We start from the raw sequence: 23,433 nt of genomic DNA on the forward strand, positions 1-23,433 counted from the left end.
GCATTTGAGATTTATTAAAACACAGTAGCTATAATATCCTTGGAAATTACATATGATAACTAAGAGCTAAATTCTAGAGAAAGAAAAATATGCTCAGAACTGAGCTCCAAGGAGCAGAAGTAATCAGTGGTTGGTTATACAATGAGAAAATGATCAAGGCAAATGGAGGAGGTATTTGACAGACAGGAAGAAAAGGAAACCTTTGTTGGACTAGTAGCTAAAGTAGGAGTGTTTCCAGAAGGCAAATTCTTCACTGTACCAAATAATAATCATTTTACATGTCAATGATTGAAAAATGTCCACTGACATTTTCTCTAAAAATTTTATGTTTGAAATGATATGAAAATCAAATTGATATATAAATAAAATATGTCAGTTTCTCAAAGTGTATCTATAATTCTCTACTATCAATATCTATAAATCAATTTCCCTAATATCAAATTTTTTCCAAAGTCTGGAAAGATTTTACTATGATGTATTTTGACTTACTGTTAAACATTTAATATTTTATAATGCAATTGTAGCTGTAGGAATAATGTGATGTTATTTCTAGAATAGTTGTTCATTTGTGATTTTTTTTTAGAAATTAAATTCTCTTATTAAAATAACTTGCCTGATGTAAATCAAATATGGTATCATGAATAATATAGCTTTTTGTCCTTTTTTAAATACAGTGCTAATAATAAATTAATATCAAAGAGCATTCCAATAAGACTTCATTTACACTTAAAGAGTAGGTAAGAGAAAGAAAGGTTTCAGTATTACAAAGCAAAAACATTTCCTAGGGGCAGTTTATTCTGCAGAATGTGAAAGGATAAAGTTTATTTGAGGCCATATATTCTTATTCTCACTGCTTCATAAACTGAAAAAATTAAAAGCACTCATTTTAGAACTGTGCAGCACAAAACACGGTTTGGAAGGGGCTGCAGATGAATGCCAAAGTTTATCCCAGAGTGAAAATAATCGGACGCCCTAGAGGTTAGCATTTTTTTTTTTTTTTGCACCTCTGTTTACTTATCTCATTCCTAGCTTTTCTACTTTTAAAATCCTCTTAAGAAGTAAAATATCAGCATGGTGATTTTAAGAAACAAAATAAGGCTAAGAAGGAAAGCTGTACAACCTGAGTAAAATGTGTCGTGTATTCATCTCCTACTCTGTGAAGTGGAAATCATTTGATGAAATGATAAAATGTTTTGAAAAATGAAGGAAAATCAGTTACTGCAGCATATAACAATACTAAATATTAAAGAGTACCTGTAATAATTTACACTGCATTAAAATTTACCATTAAAAATCATGTTCTTATGTGATTCCAGGGCATTGAAATGTAAGGCCATCATTAGCATCATGAATCAAGTAATTTTTACCATTATACTATTACATGTAAGATAATGTTTTCACTTTCAGCATCAACTCACAATTGTTTTAGTCCAACACAAGAAATAAAACCATTTGTATTTCATTCTCATACCAGAAAAAAGAAAGCATATGTTCTTTGTTGCAAAAGTTTCAAACTCTTTTCTTTAAAATATTTTTTATTACTAAAAGCTTACACTAGAGGCTTTATTTTATACATACATATACATATACAGACATGATGGCCAAACATTAGAATTGTGTGCAACTAATTTCTGCAATGTAGAAAACAACTAAAATAGAGACTGTACTAGGTCCTCTACCCTGGAAATTTCAGTGTCATTTTTTCTCTCCTGCAATTTGACCTGATGACGTCATAGAGTGAAACTTTTAGAAACTAAACTCATTAAAGGAAGTGAAAACATTCATTTTATTGTCAATAACATGTTGTACAATCCCTTGTTAATATTAAATATATTGTTAACCATTTGTTAAATGAATGAACATTTAGTGTTCACACTTACATACATCATAGTATAATGGCACTAGAATTCAACTATGTAAGATCAAACCTTGGTTGTATCACTTAATATGTTACTATGAGAAAGTTATTTTACCTGTGGCTTATGATTAAATATTCCTCAGAATTAAATGCCAGAGTATGGAAAACATGCTTAAACACTGCCTCTTGTGTAGTGAGCTCACAATACATGGTAGCTCCTCCTTCTCCTAATTTTAAAGCATGAAATTTGGAAACTATCAAAATAGGCCAAAAAAATAAAAACTGTATGAATAAATCACTGTAGAAATTTGTAAAACAATTAAATTGTCATAGAGAATATATGCTTGAAATTGTGTTAAAATATTTTAAATAATTTGCTATTATATTCACAGAATAAAATACAAATTAAATCTCATAAATATTAGAATGTAATCAAGAGGGTCCATTATCCATTATCTCCTTAAATTGTTGCAGAGGAATTAGCTAACAAATTTTAATATGAAAACATGGGAGATAGAAATGTTTAAAATTAGATAAAACATCTTTTATTGTTTGAAGGTATATTTGTTTTTTTCTGCACTTCTATAAAAGAATACCAGATACTGGGTAATTTATAAGGCAAATATGTTTAATTGGCTCATGGTTCTGCAGGCCAAATAGAAAGTGTGGTGCTTGTATGTGCTCCCGGTGGGGCCTCAAGAAGATAACAGTCATGGTGGAAGAGAAAGGGGGAGCAGGGGGATCACATAGTGACAGCAGAAGCAGGAGAAAGGGAGGAGGTGCCACACTCTTAAACATGCAGATCTTGTGTGAACTCAGAATGTGAACTCACTCTAGGAGGACACCAAGTCATTCGTGAGGGAGATGACACCATCAGCCAAACAACTGTCCTTAGGCCTCACCATCAACACTAGAGGTCACATTTCAACATATGATTTGGAGGGGATGAATATCCAAATCCTATCAGCAGCTGACGTACATTTAAATGAAAAGATTCATTTAAAAAAGCTGGTAAATTTGCTCTTATTAGGAAGTAACAGCTACTAGATTCAAACTAATTTAAAATATAATACCATTTTCTCAAAATGGTATCAGAATATACAACAAATTGATTTAATATGTGTTATTTATTTTAATTTTAAATTTATTTAATTATGCTAATTATTTTGTTATGTGAACCATTAAATATTGATCTATGCTAGTGTCCAACCACATTTAATGGTTCACATATTAACAATAAAATAATTAGCATAAAAGTCATGGGAACTATCCAGGAATTCTTAGACAGAAAGTTGCAAACTTTACTAAGGAACACAAAAGTAATTTGAACATGTGGATAGTTTATATTATTAAATGGGAAGGCTTAGCCTTACAATAATTTTTAATAGTAAGAATTGCTAACATTTATTGAGCTTGTGTTCTATGGTAGATACTAAACTATATGCCTTACATTAATTAATGCATATATTACACTTAGTAATCCTATGAGGCAAGTGTTAATGTAATCCCTAATTTAAGAAAATTGAAACACAGAACAAGCTGAGCTAACTTGTTCCTTTCACATATCTAGAGGAAGATGGATAAAGGATTCAAGCACATTCAGATGAATATGGAAACTGCACCATTTTCTTTTTCTAAATTTACCTAAAATTTCACCAAATTAAAACAGGAAGCTTTATAAAACTTAATGAACTAATTTTTAAGTTCATTAGTAACTGACATTCCATAGGAACTTCAATATTTCCAAATAAAAAATGTAGATTGCTGCTTTTCTGTATAGATTCAAATGTAGAAATAAAATATTGTACATTAAAGGGTAGGAATCATGCCCCAGAATAGGAAGAATAGTCAATAAAAAGAACTAAAAATGTAGGCAGAATTATTTGGAAAAAAATTCTTATCTCATATTTTGAAGTAACAATATGAGATAATAAAAATGCAACTTACAGAGTAACCAAATTTTTAAAATTAAAGAAATTATACATGTTTATTTTTGAAAGAAAGGCAATTCTAGTCATATGAAATGCAGAAATAATTTTAAAAACCATAAACACATACCATCAGTCAATTTCTAAGAAAAAATGAGCAATTATTAATAAACATAAAACTGTAAAATTCAAACCATCAATCTCTAACACCTGTAAAATTTATTATTCAAATGTGTGTTACCAACCAATACCTATTACTAAGATATTTCTACATAATATTTTACAGGCAAAAAAGTAGTGAAAAGTGTTTACAATTATAGTGAAAATATATTTTAAGTATATGCAGTTTTTTATTAATCATATAATATATAGTCTTACAAATAAAAGTACAAAATTTTTCAAATAAGGCATTTTTAATCAACTAACATAGCTGATGCAGAACATTCTCACATATGAAAATGGCATATATTCCTTGAACTTTAATTGATGAAATATATCAATAATCATAACATGATACATAATGCTAATACTAAAAATTATTTTTCTAGTAGTTTTTCTGAAGAACATAATGAAATCTAATTTTTTAATATGTTTAGAATTATAGACTAATATTCATTAAAATATTAAAAAATTTCTAGCTATTAAAATATTGGCAGGGGTCTTTTACTTTTGAGATGCAAAGGAAGGGAAGAGAGAAACAAAATTTAAAATGCAAACACACAAACAAAAACTGCCATAAGTCTAGTTAAGTATAGAGCTCAGAGTCCTATATCTCATGTGAAAGTTTATCATAAAATTGTACCTTATTAATATTAGAGCAAGTATTGCAGCTTTTTCACTTCATTTGTTTGATGGGTGGGAGAAAGTTTTATAGCTCTTTTACTCCCATGGCCGGCAAGCTCCAGGTTTTTGACCCACAACCAAAAAGAATAAAAAGACACACAAACACTGAAGAGTGAGTAAGGCAGAGTTAGATTTATTAAGCAACAGAAAAGCTCTTAGCAAGAAGATGTGACCAGGTTGGGAGCTATGAGTCCAAGTTTAGGACTTTTTTATGGACTGGGAAGGGGAATGGGTGCACTGAGTGGTCTGAGGGATGTTTTGTAGAAAGCACCACTCAGGAAGATACACAATAAAGTAAAGAACCAGTTAAAGGCAGTGTGAAGACTTTGTCCCAGACCTTAGCCTGGAACCAATCAGGGGCTGAAGTGAAGGCTTGGCCAGGGAACCTTGGCTCGCAACCAATCAAAGGAAGATATGTATATACATAATGGGTGAAAGGTAAAGACTAATTGGGAAGAAGTATATGAAACAAGACAGAGGCACACCAAGGGGAGAGAAATGTGTCCAAAAGAGGTGTGGAATTTATCACCTGGTTTCACAGAGTAGGTGTTTCCATTCAAGGACATGGGCTCTTTCTTATGTGGGGCCTGCAACTTGATTTTCAGGCTGTACTTAGTTAAAATGAGTTATACTGAGGAGCCACCATAACTGTTTGCCTGAGTGATTTCTTCCTTCCTCCTCTCTCACAAGTACTTTCCCTAAATTTATTTTCCAAATTAAGAATAGCAAACTTCCAGAAAATTACTACAGGTGGGCAAAAGTTTAAAATGTTCTTGAATAAAGTCAGTAAGAAAATATTATGTTTTTTTTTAACTAGTTTAATGTTACAGCTTACAGATATATGCAGACATCAGTAAAACATTATATGAGTATTGTAAAAAAAAGTTAAAGTTGACTATTTCCTGAAATTAAAATTGTGTTTTGAATCTTGTCTCAGAATCTTCTTCATATTTACAATTGTTTTGCTTATGACACTATACTTCACATACTTGGCTAACTGAGCACTTTTAGAATAGACTGGTAATTTACAGTTCCGCAAAAAAACAAAAATTTCAAAATTCTTTAAAAATGTTTATCATCATTTAAAAATAAAGAAATAAAGAAAAATGCAGGTTCAAGATGTAGAAAAGTACATATAAATATCCTACAGTCAGTACATTTCTCAATTATTTCCTGGCTACACATAGAAAAGTAGTCAAAAAGATACGAATAACTTCTTTTATCATGGAGTTACCAATGCAGTGAGGTAGTAAGATATTAGATCAGTATTTTAACAAACACAATTTAATTGTGAATTTTGAAAAGCACTACAAAAGATAAGTGAATAATTCTGGAAATTGTATATGGGATTATTTGTTTCAGTGATTCTCAATCAGGAGTGATTTTGCTTTCCCCAAAAAACATTTGGTAATATCTGAAAGCGTTTTTGGTTTTTATAACTGCAGCAGGGTATGCTACTAGTATTTCATGAGTAGAGGCCCAAGATGTTGCTAAACATGTGAAAATGCACAAAAAAGATCTTCACCACAAGTATTATCTGGTTCAAAATATGAATAGTTAGAAGAACTTCCATAATGGTGAAATAATGACATCTAAAACGCTGGTCATCTATAAAGAAACAAAAGCTGGAAAAACTTGTCAAAATCACCTTTTCAGATCTAGAAATTAATCAAAGTCTTGTGAAAACCCATAAGGTGTTTACTCGAGCAAACTGGCTGAATTTTGTAAGTAAAGCAAGCTGTGTGATGTTTTAACATGCCTTCTTCCTAAACCTTGATCCCCAGCTCTATAGCAGCCCTGAAAACCAAAGCCTTGTCACTACAGGAGCTATATAAACTAGCAGCCTAGCAGCCAGTGGAAATGTAAGAACAGTTTCTGGAACTCTAAAAAAAAGCCTCATCTTCAAAAACAAACCAACAAAAAATCATTATTTTACCTGCCAGAGAAGCTTCTTTCACGGGACTTGCCTTTATTTGACCTGACTGAGAGCTAACTCTGTACAAACTGCTCTATCCTAGTGTTTGCTGAAAAAACAGGCAATTGTTTAACATTGTAGCTGCCTGAAGTGATGTTACCAGTTGTATATAACAAGACCCAACAATTAAAAGGAAACATTAAAAATGAGACGTACATAAAGTGCTTTGCAAAGCTCAAACATATTCTTAGGGATAGAGAAGATCATGCACACATACAGGTCTGTGCATATGCCCAGAAGAGACAAGAAAAAGCTCTGGTCTCTCATCTATAGCTGACACTGAGTCTCTGTGAACCTAAGAAGTTGAGGCTAAGTCAGAGTTTATACTGACTACTAGAGCATTTTGAACATTCTCCCTACACACATACATAGACCCTCAACAGACCCTGGGAGATTTAGTGGCTCAAATCACTTAAGAAAATCTCTGTTAAATCTTTAACTGGCCATTAAGCTAACTGAGCAATCCTCAATAGGCTAACATGGCAAGAAAACAGACTTTATAAAATTGGCTTAGGAAAGTCACTAAACAAATAGCAAGAACAGAAATACCACCAACAAACAATAACAACAATATACTCTAAGGGTGGGAGATCTGACTTCCAGAGACACCATATGATATTTTAAAATTTTAGTTTTCAATAAAATACTATAAGATAAGCATAAAAATAGGAAAATGCATCACATAAACAGACTCAAGAAGCAATCAATATAAACTGTATCTGAGGGATCCCAGATATAAATTGTCTAATTATTAGACAAAGATTTTAAATTAGTATTATAAATATATTTATTAGATGATGTCTAAAGAAGGAAAGGATTAGAATAATGAGTCACCAAATTGAGAATATCACTAAAGAAATAAAAAATATAATAAAGAATTAAATTGTATTTCAGGAGCTGAAAAGTAAAATAATTTTTAAAAGTACGGGAGGGATTCAATAGCATATTAGAAGTAGTGAACAAAAGGATAGAAAAACAAATAACCCAACTTAAAATGTATAAAGAACATAAACAGACATCCCTCAAAATAAAAAAAAAATCAAGTGGCCAACAAACATAAAAAGGGATCAATATTGCTAATCATCAGAGAAATGTAAATCATAACCAATGAGATATCTCAAAAGTTATCAAGGCTATTATTAAAAAGTCAAAAAATAATGTTGAAAGATTTGGAAATTTCTTAAAGAAGTTAAAACAGAGCTACCATCCACCCAACAATCTCATTACTGGGTATATACCCAAGGAAATGCAATCTTTCTAGCAAAACGACACATTCACTGTATATTTATCATCACCCTATATGCCATAGCTAAGACATAGAATCAACCTAGGTATCCATCAATGTTGGATTGAACATCAAAAATGTGAGATATATACACACACACACACACACACACTATATGCATGCAATGGAATACTACACAGTATATATACACACAAACTCACACACACACTTATATATATGCATGCAATGGAATACTACACAGCTATAAGAAAGAATAAAGTCATGTACTTTGCAACAACAAGAATGTTGCTGGAGGTCATAATCCTAAGCAAATTAACACAACAAAAAGAACAAATCCTGCATGTTGTCATTTATAAGTGGGTGTAAAACATTGAGTACACATGGACATAAACATATGAACAGCAGACACTGCAGAAGACTAGAGAGGGGAAGGAGGAGAGTGTAGCTTGAAAATCTATGTATTGGTTACTATGCTCACTACCTGGGTGATGGGATCTATACCCCAAACCTCAACATCATACAATATACCCATATAGTAAACCTGCACATTTACACCCTGTATCAAAAAAAAAAGTCAATTAAAAAACAATTACAAATTTGAATATAAAGCAATGGAAATTAGCCAGTCTGTAGAAAAAAATAAAGTAAAAAAGATAAAATGAACAAGTCTTGTAGGTAAACATCTAGGAGGCATCACACACACAAGCACACAGATACTTGGAGAACCAAGAGAAGAGAAGTGAAAGAAAGAGACAGGAAAAAAAAAAAGTTTTTTTAATTAGTAATGGTGGAAAACTTATCATTTCTAATTATTTTGTAATTATTGAAGTTCAATGGACTCCAAGTAGATTTCAAAGAGATCCAAAACTAGCTACTTCAAAAGGAATGCAAAAGATCTTGTACAAGTTATCCTCAATAAAATTAACAGCTGACTTATCAACAAAAATCAAGAGGACAGAATATAGTGATCTGATATATTCAAATGCATAAAGAAGACTGCTAACTAGAAACTCTGTATCCAGTAAAGATAAGTTAAAAAACAAAAAGAAATTAAGACATTCTAAGATAGAGAGAAACTGGGAGAACCCATTGCCAGCAGACATTCTCTAAAAGAAATACTACAGAGTTCTTGAGACGGAAATAAAGAAATGTAGATAATAATTCAAATTCTCCTTTAAAAATACTAATAAAAATAACTTCATAAGTAAATATAATGGTAGCATAAATATTTTTAGTTTGTAAATAAATTGTTTTCATATGAGTCAAAGGAAATTGATAAAATATATAGAACTGTTGATTAATTTATTGGAGAAAAACACTTGTATACTATTGAAATTACATCTGTATTAATCTGAATTACATTGTTTTAAATTAAAACATTAATTGTAGTTCTCAGGGCAGCTAAAAATAAAACCCCTGAAAATATATAGTAAAATAGCACATAATTAAAATGGTATAATGGAAAATATCTATTTAATACATTACTGCCTTAAAATAAGTTAGAATTTTTTAAAATAGGCAGCAATGCAGGAAGGGCAGAACAAAAAACGAACAAACAAACCCATATTAGACATATAGAAAACAAGTAGCAAAATTGTAGTCATGAATTATATCTTACCAGCAATTACATAAAAATGAATTAAATGTTTTAATAACAAAGACAAGGGCAGGGAGAAATTGGAAAATTTGTTTACTGTTGAGGAAAATGTCAAATGGTGCTTCTATATAAACCAATATGGAAGTTCCTTAAAAAATTAAAAATAGAATTTCTGTATGATCCAGTATTTGATTTCAAAATAATCAAAGGCAGAGTCTCAAAGATATATTAGAGTTACCGTATAATCCAGAAGTTGTACTTCTAGGTATATCCTTAAAAGAATTGAAAGCAGAGTCTCAAAAATATAATTGTACACTCATGCTCATACAAACATTATTCACAATAACTAAGAGATAGACACAATGGAAAATACTTCAATAAATTAATGGGCAAACAAAACGAGGTATGTACATTCAATAAGATGTTATTCTCAGCCTTAAAAAGGAAGGAAATTCTGATATTTGCCACAACATGGATGATCCTTGAGGATATTATGGTAAATGAAATAAGCCAGTCAGAACAAGACAAATATTATATAATTTCATTTATATACAATGTGTAAAGTTGTCCAATTCCTTGAGATAGAAACTACAATGATGGTTTCTAGGGACCGGTAGAAGCAGGATATGGGGAATTAGTGTTTAATCAGAATAGTTTTAGTTTTACAAGATAAACTGGATCTGGAGATGGATGGTAGTGATGGCTATACAACATTGTGAATGTACTTTATGCCATTGACGGTACATTTAAGAATAGTTAATGTGGCATGTATTATGTTGGGTAAATTTTACCAGAATTAAAGTTTTTAAAATAATATATATTTTTAAATGTGGACATGACAGTGTAGTTAGAAGGTATAAGCCAACTGTGTTATTTAAAAGAGACAGATTTTTAGATTTAGATACAAATAGGTTAAAAATAAAAAAATAGAAAATACAAACAGTGACCCAAAACCAATTGATATACTAATATCAAAGAGAAAATACGACAAAGTTTTCTTCTAGAGACAAAGAATTTATAATGATAATGATAATAGTGTCAATTGCACACAGAGCTATAAAAATTATAAATATAAACAGCATTTAGTGACAAGATAAGGTCCTTATACTTATGGACAGTTAATTTTCAACAAAGATACCAAGATAATTTAATGGTCATAAAATATACAGTCTTTTCATCAAATGGGGCTCATACAAAAGAATGAAGTTTGATTTCTACTGCCCACCAATTAAAAAGATTATCTGAAAATGAATCATACACCTAAATGAAAAAGCTTAAACTATAAAACCCTTTGAAGAAAATATTTTAATACATCTGTGTAACCTTGGGTTAGGCAATGGTTTCTAAGATAGGACAAAGGCACATGAATTAAAAAAAAAAAGATAAATCATGCTTAAGTTGAAAATCTGGTCCTCTGAAGGACAAGATTGAAACAGTAAAGAAATAGAAAAGGTAGCACACAGAATTAGGAAAATATTTTCAAATTTAGTGCCTAATAAGGAATATGTATCTAGAATTTTAGAAAGGCACTTCAAAGTCAACAATAAAAAGAAAACACATTTTTTTAAATAGGCAAATGATTGGAATGGACATTTTTCCAAAAAAGACATAAATATGGATAATAAGCACATGACAATCCGCTCAACATCATTAGTTATTAGGAGAATGCACATACACACTGCAATATAATAATACTTCATGTTCATTATGCTCAAAGCCTTGGGAATCCACACCTCACAACAGTGTGTCCTGGATGTGAGAAATGTAGTCAAAAGTAATTATTTGGGAGCTTGAAATTTAAGTAACTGCCCTCCTGGGTTTCAGACTTGCATGAGGCCTATCTAGCCCCTTTCTTTCTATGTTGTCTCTTTTTCCACGTTTGGAATGGGAGTATTTACCCAATGACTGTACCCTCATTGTATCTTGGAAGTAAATAACTTGTTTTATTTTGTTTGTTTGATTTGTTTTGTTTTTTCTATGTTACATGTTCAGAGTTAGACTAGGCTTGCCTTTTCTAAGATGAGACTTTGCACTCTGGACTTCTTGAATTAATGCTGGAATGAGTTAAGGCTTTGGAGGACTGTTGGGAAGGCATGATTGTATTTTGCAATGTGAAAAGGACATGAGATTTGAGGAGGGTCAGGGACAGAATAATATGGTTTCCATCTGTGTCCCCTCCCCAAAATCTCATGGTCTTTTGTAATCCCCAGTGTTGAAGATGGGGCCTGCTAGGAGGCAATTTGATCACGGGGGTGGGGTTCTCACCAATGGTTTAATGCCATCTTTGCTACTGTATAGTGATAAAGTTCTCATGAGATCTGGTCATTTAGAAGTAGGTAGCATCGCTGAGCTCTTTCTCTCTTCCTCCTGCTCCAGCCATGTGAAGTACTGGCTTGCCCTTTGCCTTCTGCCATGATCGTAAGCTTGCTGAGGCTTCCCCAGAAGCAGAAGCCACTATGCTTTCAGTAAAGTCTGCAGAACTGTGAGCCAATTAAAATCCATTTCTTTATAACTTACCCAGTCTCTGCTGTTTCTTAATAGCAATGTGAAAACAGACTAATATACATTAGTTTGGCAAAATTAAAAAGACAGACAATAACCACTCTTGATGGGAATGTTAAGAGATTGGAACCCTCATATATCATTATTCATGGGGAAAAAAATTAAAAACTAGAATAACTATATGACCCCAAAATTACACCTTTAGTCATATGCCAAAGATGAATGAGTTTATATTAAACATTGTACATAAGAGTTCATAATAACATTATTTGCAATAGACATAAAGTGTAAATAACACAGATAGCTATCTTGAATGAATGAATAAATTATAATATATTCATAAATGAAATGTCATGTGATCATAAAATATAATTAAATACTGATACATGTTATAAAATGAATGGAGGTAGGAAAGCAAGATGAAAGGACCACAAATTCTGTAATTTCATTTAAAGAAAATATTCAGAATAGGCAATTCTATAGCAAAAGAATGTATATTAGTGTTTACTAAGGGCTATGGGGAGAGCAGGATGAGGATTAACAGCTACCAGGTATGGCATTTCTTTTGTGGTTATGCAAATTATATCAAGTCAGATGAGTAAATACACTCAAAATAATCCTCTCATTGTATTTTTTAATGCGAATTTTGTAGTATATAGATTGTATATTCATAAAGCTGTTATTTTTAAAATGTCAACAATGTTAAAGTTGAAAAACTCTCTTTTATTCTAAACTGAAAAGTTGGGGATGATATTTTTGTGTAAGTGACAGTTTGGCTAAGACTTGAATATAAATCTATTCATAGATGTGCATATTAAAACAGAATAAAAAGTGAGAAAGAAAAAAGAAGGAAGTAGAAACAGAATGAGGGAGAGGAGAAAGGAAGGAAAGAAGAAAAAGAAATGAAGGAAAAAAGAAAGGAAAATAAATAGAGAAAGGAAAGAATGGATGGAGATAGGGAGAGAAAAGAGTAGAAGAAAATTACATTGAGAAAAATAGAACTAAAAGTGTTTTTTATTTTTGTTTTTTTCTTTGTTAGTTTTAGTTTATTATATACGCTGTTGGAAGACATTTATTCTAGTGACTTTCCTAGTGAAAAGCAGTATTGAGGAAACAGAGGCTTGGAGATGTTGAGTAACTTACCTAACTCACAGAGCTGTTCAGTTTTAGAACTTTAGGATGACCAAGAAGCATTTGATTCCAGTGTCATGTTTCTTACAGGAGAAAGAGAGAGCTTGGAACAAAGTGTCTGTGAAGATAGTAGATTTGTTTAGAACAAATAATTTGGAAGATAGTATGGAACAATCAGATGGAGATGATCAGTAGGAAGCTAGCTCTTTGTTCATTTGAATAAAGGAGAGGAAGAAGACCACAGGTACAAAAAGCAAGTGGGTTTTTGAATCAGCTTGCCTGAATCTATGTCCAGACTTTATCATTTATTAGTTTAATCAATATAGGCTTTAATTTCTCATTTGCTTATTAGAGATTACACTTTTAATATCTAATTCATAAAATAAAGTATTAATTGTAAAGAGTTTAGAAGTTTCTTATTGCAAACTATGATCAATAATTAGCTTTTATCTGTGGGACTAGAATTCAGAAAATTCAGGATATGAAAAGGAAATATATATGTAGATGCCATCACATTCAGGTAGTCAGCTGAATAGTTAGGAGTGGATAGAACTATGCAGAAAAAAAGAGAAAGAAAGAGAAGAGAAGTGAGACCTAAGGAATTTTGAAATGATTTTTAATTGACTTAGATTAAATATGGTTTTAATTTTTTAAGACATAAATTGGGGATGCATTTGAACTCTAGAAGTATTAAATTAAAATGGCTTTTGCTTCATTATTTGAACAAATAAAAAGATGCAATTTGATAGCAGAAGCATTATGTAGTGGTTATTCTAGAAAAGTGATTGTGACCTGTGAAATTGTTCTGATTGTAATAACTAAAAGTAGGTACCACATTTGAAAAACGCTTTGGAAGAACATTTTTGATAGATGGAATATGGCTGACTAGGAACAAGAAGATATCAAAGATGACTGTATATTTAATAGCCTGCTGAGCTAAGAATATAATGGCAATATTGAAAATGATGGGAATACAGAGAAGTTATGGCAAATAATGAACTTGGTTATAGACATATAGACATATGTCCTGTTTTAAGTGACAGCAGGATATTCAAGCAGATATATTTTACAGACAGCTGAAAACGAGAACTTGAAAAGCAAATTGGCATTAAATTTATTTTTTTAGCTTTCCATGTGTTACTTTCATTTTTATATTTTCTTTCCCTTGTTGTTTTGGCCATGACATTCTTTATCTACAGTTTCCTCTGATTTTTTTAATATTCCATATTGTAAACATCTGGAAATACTTTATTTTGTTTTAAGTTGGCTATTTTTTTAAGTAAAATCTAATTATTTTCTCACATTTCCTTGAACACAGGAAGAGGTCATTTTATGCATTTTTCTAATTTTCTTTTGAAATATTTAATTTGAAATTGTTAATAGAAAATTTTATTATATTCATAGATGCAATATAAAAGGAAAAGCTTAAAAACAACAATAACAAAACTATTAGCCCAGCAAAGTTCCCAAGTTTTCATTTATTTGTCAAGTGTTTTCCCTTATTTTCCTTGTTTCATTACTTTTTCTCTTGGGTACTTTATTTTCATAAATGTGTGATCCTGTGCTGCTATTTCAAAAGTGCTGTGAAAGTCTTCAGAGATTTAGGAGGTCTCTATCAAACAAAGGATGAGGATTCACATCCTTCCAGAGCTTCATCAATTTAAATTATTTATAATTTCTATTACAGATTTACACCTCTACAGTCCACAACAGTTTAAGCTGAACTAAACAGAAATGTTTGATTGAAGAAACTGAGGTAGAAGACATGCTAATGTAGGAATGAAAGTTGGGGAAATTACTAGCATTAAAATAAAATTTCAGTACTATAATTTTCTATGTGCAAATGAAATCTTTTGTTAAACAGAGCTTTAGCTTTCTAATATTACATATCATGAAGACTTCATACCAGAAGCTATTATGCATTTAACATCCACAGCCTTTCACATGAATGACCACTAGATGTTCAACAATGTACACCAAGATTCTACCTTGATCTCTAACCTTTTTGGCACCAAGGACTGGTTTTGCGGAAGACAATTTTTTTCACAGATGGGGGAAAAGGGGTTGGTTTTAGGATGAAACACATTCTTTTTTTTTTTTTAATTTCTTATTGCATTTTAGGTTTTGGGGTACATGTGCAGAACATGCAAGACAGTTGCATAGGTGCACACATGGCAGTGTGTTTTGCTTCCTTTCTCCCCTTCACCCACATTTGGCATTTCTCCCCAGGCTATCCCTCCCCACCTCCCCCACCCCCTGCTGGCTCTCCGCTTTTCCCCCCAATAGATTCCAGTGTTTAGTACTTCCCTCCGTGTGTCCATGTGTTTTCATTTTTCATCACCCGCCTATGAGTGAGAATATGCAGTATTTCATTTTCTATTCTTGTGTCAGTTTGCTGAGAATGATGTTCTCCAGATTCATCCATGTCCCTACAAATGACACGAACTCATCATTTCTGATTGCTGCATAATATTCCATGGTGTATATGTGCCACATTTTTCCAATCCAGTCTATCATCAATGGGCATTTGGGTTGGCTCCAGGTCTTTGCTATTGTAAACACTGCTGCAATGAACATTCGTGTGCATGTGTACTTATAATAGAATGATTTGTAGTCCTTTGGATATATACGCAGTAATGGGATTGCTGGGTCAAATGGAATTTCTATTTCTAAGGCCTTGAGGAATCGCCACACTGTCTTCCACAATGGTTGAACTAATTTACACTCCCATCAGCAGTGTAAAAGTGTTCCTTTTTCTCCACATCCTCTCCAGCATCTGTTGTCTCCAGATTTTTTAATGATCGTCATTCTAACTGGCGTGAGATGGTATCTCAATGTGGTTTTGATTTGCATCTCTCTGATGACCCGTGACGATGAGCATTTTTTCATATGATTGTTGGCCTCATATATGTCTTCTTTTGTAAAGTGTCTGTTCATATCCTTTGCCCATTTTTGAAAGGGCTTGTTTGTGTTTTTCCTGTAAATCTGTTTGAGATCTTTGTAAATTCTGGATATCAGCCCTTTGTCAGATGGGTAAACTGCAAAAATTTTTTCCCATTCTGTTGGTTGCTGATTCACTCTAGTGACTCCATGCAGAAGCTGTGGAGTTTAATTAGGTCCCATTTGTCTATTTTGGCTTTTGTTGCCAATGCTTTTGGTGTTTTGGTCATGAAGTCCCTGCCTACTCCTATGTCCTGGATGGTTGTGCCTAGATTTTCTTCTAGGGTTTTTATGGTGCCAGGGCTTATGTTTTAGTCTTTAATCCATCTGGAGTTAATTTTAGTGTAAGGTGTCAGGAAGGGGTCCAGTTTCTGCTTTCTGCACATGGCTAGCCAATTTTCCCAACACCATTTATTAAACAGGGAATCCTTTCCCCATTGCTTGTTTTTGTCAGGTTTATCAAAGATTGTATGGTAGTAGATATGTTGTGTTGCCTCCGATGCCTCTGTTTTGTTCCATTGATCTATATCTCTGTTTTGGTACCAGTACCATGCTGTTTTGATTACTGTAGCCTTGTAGTATAGTTTGAAATCCGGTAGTGTGATGCCCGCCACTGTGTTCTTTTTGCTTAGAATTGACTTGGCTATGCGGGCTCTCTTTTAGTTTCATATGAAGTTTATGGTGGTTTTTCCCAGTTCTGTGAAGAAAGTCAATGGTAGCTTGATGGGGATAGCATTGATTCTGTAAATTACTTTGGGCAGTATAGCCATTTTCATGATATTAATTCTTCCTAACCATGAACATGGAATGTTTCTCCATCTGTTTGTGTCCTCTCTGATTTCGTTGAGCAGTGGTTTGTAGTTTTCCTTGAAGAGGTCCCTTACGTTCCTTGTGAGTTGTATTCTTAGGTATTTTATTCTTTTTGTAGCAGTTGTGAATGGCAGTTCGTTCTTGATTTGGCTTTCTTTAAGTCTGTTATTGGTGTAGACAAATGCTTGTGGTTTTTGCACATTGCTTTTATATCCTGAGACTTTGCTGAAGTTGCTTATCAGTTTCAGGAGTTTTTGGTCTGAGGCAATGGGGTCTTCTAGGTATACTATCATGTCATCTGCAAATAGAGACAATTTGGCTTCCACCTTTCCTATTTGAATGCCCTTTACTTCTTTTTCTTGCCTGATTTCTCTGGCTAGAACCTCCAGTACTATATTGAATAGGAGTGGTGAAAGAGGGCATCCTTGTCTAGTGCCAGATTTCAAAGGGAATGCTTCCAGTTTTTGCCCATTCAGTATGATATTGGCTGTTGGTTTGTCATAAATAGCTTCTATTACGTTGAGATACATTTCAGCAATATCGAGTTTATTGAGGGTTTTTAGCATAAAGGGCTGTTGAAATTTGTCAAATGCCTTCTCTGTGTCAATTGAGATAATCATGTGGTTTTTGGTTTTGGCTCTGTTTATGTGGTGAATTACATTGATAGACTTGCGTATGTTGAACCAGCCTTGCAACCCCGGGATGAATCCTAGTTGATCATGATAAGTTTTTCGATTTGCTGTTGCAATCGGCTTGCCAATATTTTATTGAAAATTTTTGCATCTATGTTCATCATGGATATTGGCCTGAAGTTTTCTTTTCTTGTTGGGTCTCTGCCGGGTTTTGGTATCAGGATGATGTTGGTCTCATAAAATGATTTGGGAAGGATTCCCTCCTTTTGGATTCTTTGGAATAGTTTCAGAAGGAATGGTACCAGCTCCTCTTTGTGTGTCTGGTAGAATTCGGCTGTGAACCCGTCTGGACCTGGGCTTTTTTTGTATGGTAGGCTCTTAATTGCTGCCTCGACTTCAGACCTTGTTATTGGTCTATTCATAGTTTCAGCTTCCTCCTGGTTTAGGCTTGCAAGGACACAGGAGTCCAGGAATTTATTCATTTCCTCCAGGTTTACTAGTTTATGTGCATAGAGTTTTTTGTAATATTCTCTGATGATGGTTTGAATTTCTGTGGAATCTGTGATGATTTCCCCTTTATCATTTTTTATTGCATCTATTTGGTTGTTCTCTTTTTTCTTTTTTATCAATCTGGCTATTGGTTTGTCTATTTTGTTGATCTTTTCCAAAAACCAGATCTTGGATTTATTGATTTTTTGAAGGATTTTTCGTGTCTCTATCTCCTTCAGTTCAGCTCTGATCTTAGTTACTTCTTGTCTTCTGCTAGGTTTTGAGTTTTTTTTTATCTTGCTCCTCTAGCTCTTTCAATTTTGATGATAGGTTGTCAATTTTGAATCTCTCCATTCTCCTCATATGGGCATGTATTGCTATATATTTTTCTCTAGAGACTGCTTTAAATGTGTCCCAGAGATCCTGGCATGTTGGGTTTTCATTCTCATTGGTTTTGAAGAACTTCTTCATTTCTGCCTTCATTTCATTGTTTATCAAGTCAACATTCAGGATCCAGTTGTTCAGTTTCCATGAAGCTGTGCGGTTCTGGGTTGGTTTCTGAATTCTGAGTTCTAACTTGATTGCACTATGGTGTGAGAGACTGTTTGTTATGATTTCAGTTGTTTTGCATTTGCTGAGGAGTGCTTTACTTCCAATTATGTGGTCCATTTTAGAGTAGGTGTGATGTGGTGCTGAGAAGATTGTATATTTTGTGGATTTGGGGTGGAGAGTTCTGTAAATGTCTATCAGGTTTGCTTGCTCCAGGTCTGAGTTCAAGCCCTGGATATCCTTGTTGATTTTCTGTCTGGTTGATCTGTCTAATATTGACAGTGGAGTGTTAAAGTCTCCCACTATTATTGTGTGGGAGTCTAAGTCTCTTTGTAAGTCATTAAGAACTTGCCTTATGTATCTGGGTGCTCCTGCATTGGGTCCATATATGTTTAGGATATTTAGCTCTTCTTTTTGTATCAATCCTTTTACCATATGTAATGGCCTTCTTTGTCTCTTTTGATCTTTGTTGCTTTAAAGTCTATTTTATCAGAGAAGAGGATAGCAACTCCTGCTTTTTTTTTTTTTTTTTTTTTTTTTTTTTTTTGCTCTCCATTTGCTTGGTAAATCTTCCTCCATCCCTTTATTTTGAGCCTTTGTGTATCCTTGCCTGTGATATGGGTTTCCTGGATACAGCACACTGATGGGTTTTGGATTTTTAATCCAATTTGCCAGTCTGTGTCTTTTGATTGGTGCATTTAGTCCATTTACATTTAGGGTTAATATTGTTATGTGTGCATTTGATACTGCCATTTTGATGCTAGCTGGCTGGTTTGCTTGTTAGTTGATGTAGATTCTTTACTATGTTGATGTTCTTTAGCATTTAGTGTGATTTTGGAATGGCTGGTACTGGTTGTTCCTTTCTATGTGTAGTGCCTATTTCAGAAGCTCTTGTAAAGCATGCCTGGTGGTGACAAAATCTCTGAGTACTTGCTTGTTCACAAAGGATTTTATTTTTTCTTTATTTTTGAAGCTCAGTTTGGCTGGATATGAAATTCTGGGTTGAAAGTTCTTTTCTTTAAGGATGTTGAATATTGGCCCCCACTCTCTTCTGGCTTGTAGTGTTTCTGCCATGTCACATTCTGGTACACTTATCAAACGTAGGTTAGGTCTCTTCACATAGTCCCACATTTCTTGGAGACTGTTCATTCCTTTTTGCGCTTTTTTCTCTAATCTTGGTTTCTAGTTTTATTTCATTGAGTTGATCTTCGACTTCTGATATTCTTTCTTCTGCTTTGTCAATTCGGCTGTTGAAACTTGTGCATGCTTCACGAAGTTCTTGTATTGTGTTTTTCAGCTCCTTCAATTCATTCATATTCCTCTCTAAGTTATCCATTCTTGTTATCATTTCCTTGAATCTTTTTTCAAGGTTCTTAGTTTCTTTGCATTGATTTAAAACATGTTCTTTTAGCTCACAAAAGTTTCTCATTATCCACCTTCTGAAGTTTTATTCCATCATTTCTTCACAGTCATTCTCCATCCAGCTTTGTTCCCTTGCTGGTGAGGAGATTTGGTTCTTTGTAGGAGGTGAGGTGTTCTGGTTTCGGGTGTTTTCCTCCTTTTTGTGCTGGTTTCTCCCCATCTTTGTGGATTTATCCACCTGTCATCTGAGTAGTTGCTGACTTTTCGATTGGGTCTCTGAGTGGACGCCCAGATTGTTGATGATGAAGTATTTCTGTTACTTGGTTTTCTTTCTACCAGTCTAGCCCCTCCACTGTACAACTGCTGAGTTCCACTCCAGGCCCTGCTAGTCTGGGGTGCACCTATAGCAGCTGCGGAACAGTGAGGGATGCTACCAGTTTCTGTTTCTGCTATCTTTGTCCCAGAATGATGCCTGCCAAATGTCAGTCTTCTGGATATAGAGGGGTCAGGGAGCTGCTTGAGGAGACAATCTGTGCTTTATAGGAGTTCAAGTGCTGAGCTGTGAGCTCTGTTGTTCATTCAGGGTTGTTAGGCTGCTACGTTTAATTCTGCTGCAGCAGAATTCAATAAAAAAAACATTTTTTTCTCAGATGCTCTGTCTTGGGGGTGTTGGGGCTTTCTTTATGAGTGTCCATTACGCTGTCCTGCCCAGCTAGGATTTAGTCTAGTCACTATTTGCCTGCCGAGGCTCCGCCCTGCTGGTGTGAGGTCCGCCCTGTTGCTGCAGGCTCTGCCCTGCTGCTGCGGTCTCCACCCTGCTGCCATGGGCTACGCCCTGCGGCGGAGTCCCTCTGTTGTGGCGGGTTGCCTCTGCAACGGCAGGCTGCGTCAGCAATGGGAGTTTACCTCAGTAATGGTGGATTGCCTCGGTAATAGTGGACGCCCCTTCCCCACCAAGCTGCATCATCCTGGGTTCAGCTGTGCCCGCAGTGAAACGCTCCACCCGGCGCGTTTGGAATCGCCATTTTGTTTGTCCCACAGCGCTGGCCCAAACGCCATTTCCCTGGAATCTCCTGACCTGGCTCACTTTCCAAGTCCCATTCAATCAGATGGATATGCCAATCTGCCCTCTCAGGTCTCAGATTGCCGGCTCAACAGGGCACCTGGACCAGTGCACTTTTTGCGGAGAGCTGTGGAGCACTGCTGCTGCACTGCAGCGTCAGCCTCCAGCTGCACCGGCCAGCGGCTGCACTGCATTGGCACCCCACATCTCTTTTATACCTGAGAATTTCCCCATTCTGTGGGCAACAAAGATCTGTCTGGAAACGTGTCCCTGACTCACCCTTTGCGCATTCACTTAGAGCTTCAATCCTGGGTTGTTCTCCCAGCACCATCTTGAGTCCGTCCTCCAGGATGAAACACTTTCATCTCAGATCATCAGGCATTAGATTTTCATAAGGAGCACATGGCCTAAATTCTTCACATAAGCAGTTCACAATAGGGTTTGTGGTCCTGTGAATCTAATATGGCAACTTATCCAAGAAGAGGTGGAATTCAAGCAGTGATGCTGGCTCACATGCAGCTCACATCCTGCTGCATGGACTGGCTCCTGACAGGTCATGGAAACATAGGTATCTGTCCACACCCTGGGGGTTGGAGATTCTGGCTATCTGATAAACCAGAGTAATTAATAGTTAACAAATTTTACCTAGTATTTGTTTATGATATATCTATAATCTGACTTTGGCAAAAAATTTATGAAATGACAAACATTTGAATCCATACGTATAGAATAGTGGTGTTTATAACACAGGGGTATGTATTCACCAAAACTAAACGAATGCAGAAGGGAAACTTGTGCATTTCATTCTTAGTAAACTCTACTTCAATAAGAACATTTTAAAACCTCTGTGACTTTTTTGTCACATCAAGGTTTAGAGCATATTTTGTTGTTAAGTGTCTTTTCTCTTAGACCTTTTAAAATATTTTTTTTGAAATTAAAAGTAATGGCAAAAACCATGATTACTTTGCTGTAACCTAATAGTAGATATTTTTCTCTGTAAAGGTTGAACTGATAAATTGTATTATTTGGGTGTTAATAACATAATCACACTAGAAACTGATGTGCATCACTTTTGATAGCATAAGCATAGTCCATACCATGCATGGTATTCATGGAACTTTAAAAAAAATTGTTCCTAACATCTCATGATTACTTATAAAGTTAACTTTTTGAGAAAGATATTCAGGTCACTTTTAAATTATTATTTAAGTTTTGGGACACATGTGAAGAACCTGCAGGATTGTTACGTCGATGTATGCCATGCTGCACCCATCAACCTGTCATCTAGGTTTTAAGCCCTGTATGCATTAGATATTTCTCCTAATGCTATTCCTCCCTTTTGCCACCCACCTGGCAACAAGCCCTGGTATGGGATGTCCCTCTCCCTGTGTTCATGTGTTCTCATTGTTCAACTCCCACTTATGAGTGAGAACATGTGGTGTTTGGTTCTCTGTTCCTGTATTAGTTTGCTGAGAATGATGATTTCCAGCTTCATCCATGTCCCTGAAAAGGAAATAAACTCATTAATATTTCTGGCAAAATGAAATTCCATGGTGGTGTGTATTTACCACATTTTCTTAATCCAGTCTATTACTGATGGGCATTTAGGTTGGTTCTAAGTCTCTGCTATTGTAAATAGTGCTGCAATAAACATATATTTGTATGTGTCTTTATAGTTGAATGATTTAAATTTCGGGGATATATACCAAATAATAAAATTGCTAGATTGAATGGTATTTCTAGTTCTAGATACTTGAGGAATTGCAGCACTGTCTTCCACAATGGTTGAACTAATTTGCACTCCCACTACCAGTGTTAAAGTGCTCCTATTTCTCCACATCCTCTCCAGCATCTGTTGTTTCCTGACTTTTTAAAGATCATCATTCTAAGTGGCATGAGATAGTATCTCATTGTGGTTTAATTTGTATTTCTCTAATGACCAGTGACTGTGAGCTTTGTTTCTTATGTTTGTTGGTTACACAAATGTTTTCTTTTGAGAAGTGTCTGTTTATATTCTTCACTCTTTGATGGGGTTATTTTGGCTTTTCTTGTAAATTTCTTTAAGTTCATTATAGATTCTGGATATTAGACCTTTTTCAAATGGATAGATTGCAAAATTTTTCTTCCATTCTGTAGGTTGCCTGTTCACTCTGATGATAGTTTCTTTTGCTGTGCAGACGCTTTTTATTTTAATTAGAAATGATTTGTCAATTTTGACTTTTATTGCAATTGATTTTGGTGTTTTAGTCATGAAGTCTTTCCCCATGTTTATGTTGTGAATGGTATTGCCTAGGTTTTCTTCTAGGGTTTTTATGGTTTTAGATCTTATGTTAAAGTCTTTAATCCATCTTGAGTTAATTTTTGTATAAGGTGTAAAAAAAAGGTCCAGTTTCAGTTTTCTGCATATAGCGAGCCAGTTTTCCCAACGCCATTTATTAAATAGGGAATATTTTCCCCATTGCGTGTTTTTGTCCAGTTTCTCTATGATCAAACGGTTGTAGATGTGTG

This window comes from Callithrix jacchus, chromosome 3 (genome assembly GCF_049354715.1).
Source record: "Callithrix jacchus isolate 240 chromosome 3, calJac240_pri, whole genome shotgun sequence".
Classification (NCBI taxonomy): domain Eukaryota; kingdom Metazoa; phylum Chordata; class Mammalia; order Primates; family Cebidae; genus Callithrix; species Callithrix jacchus.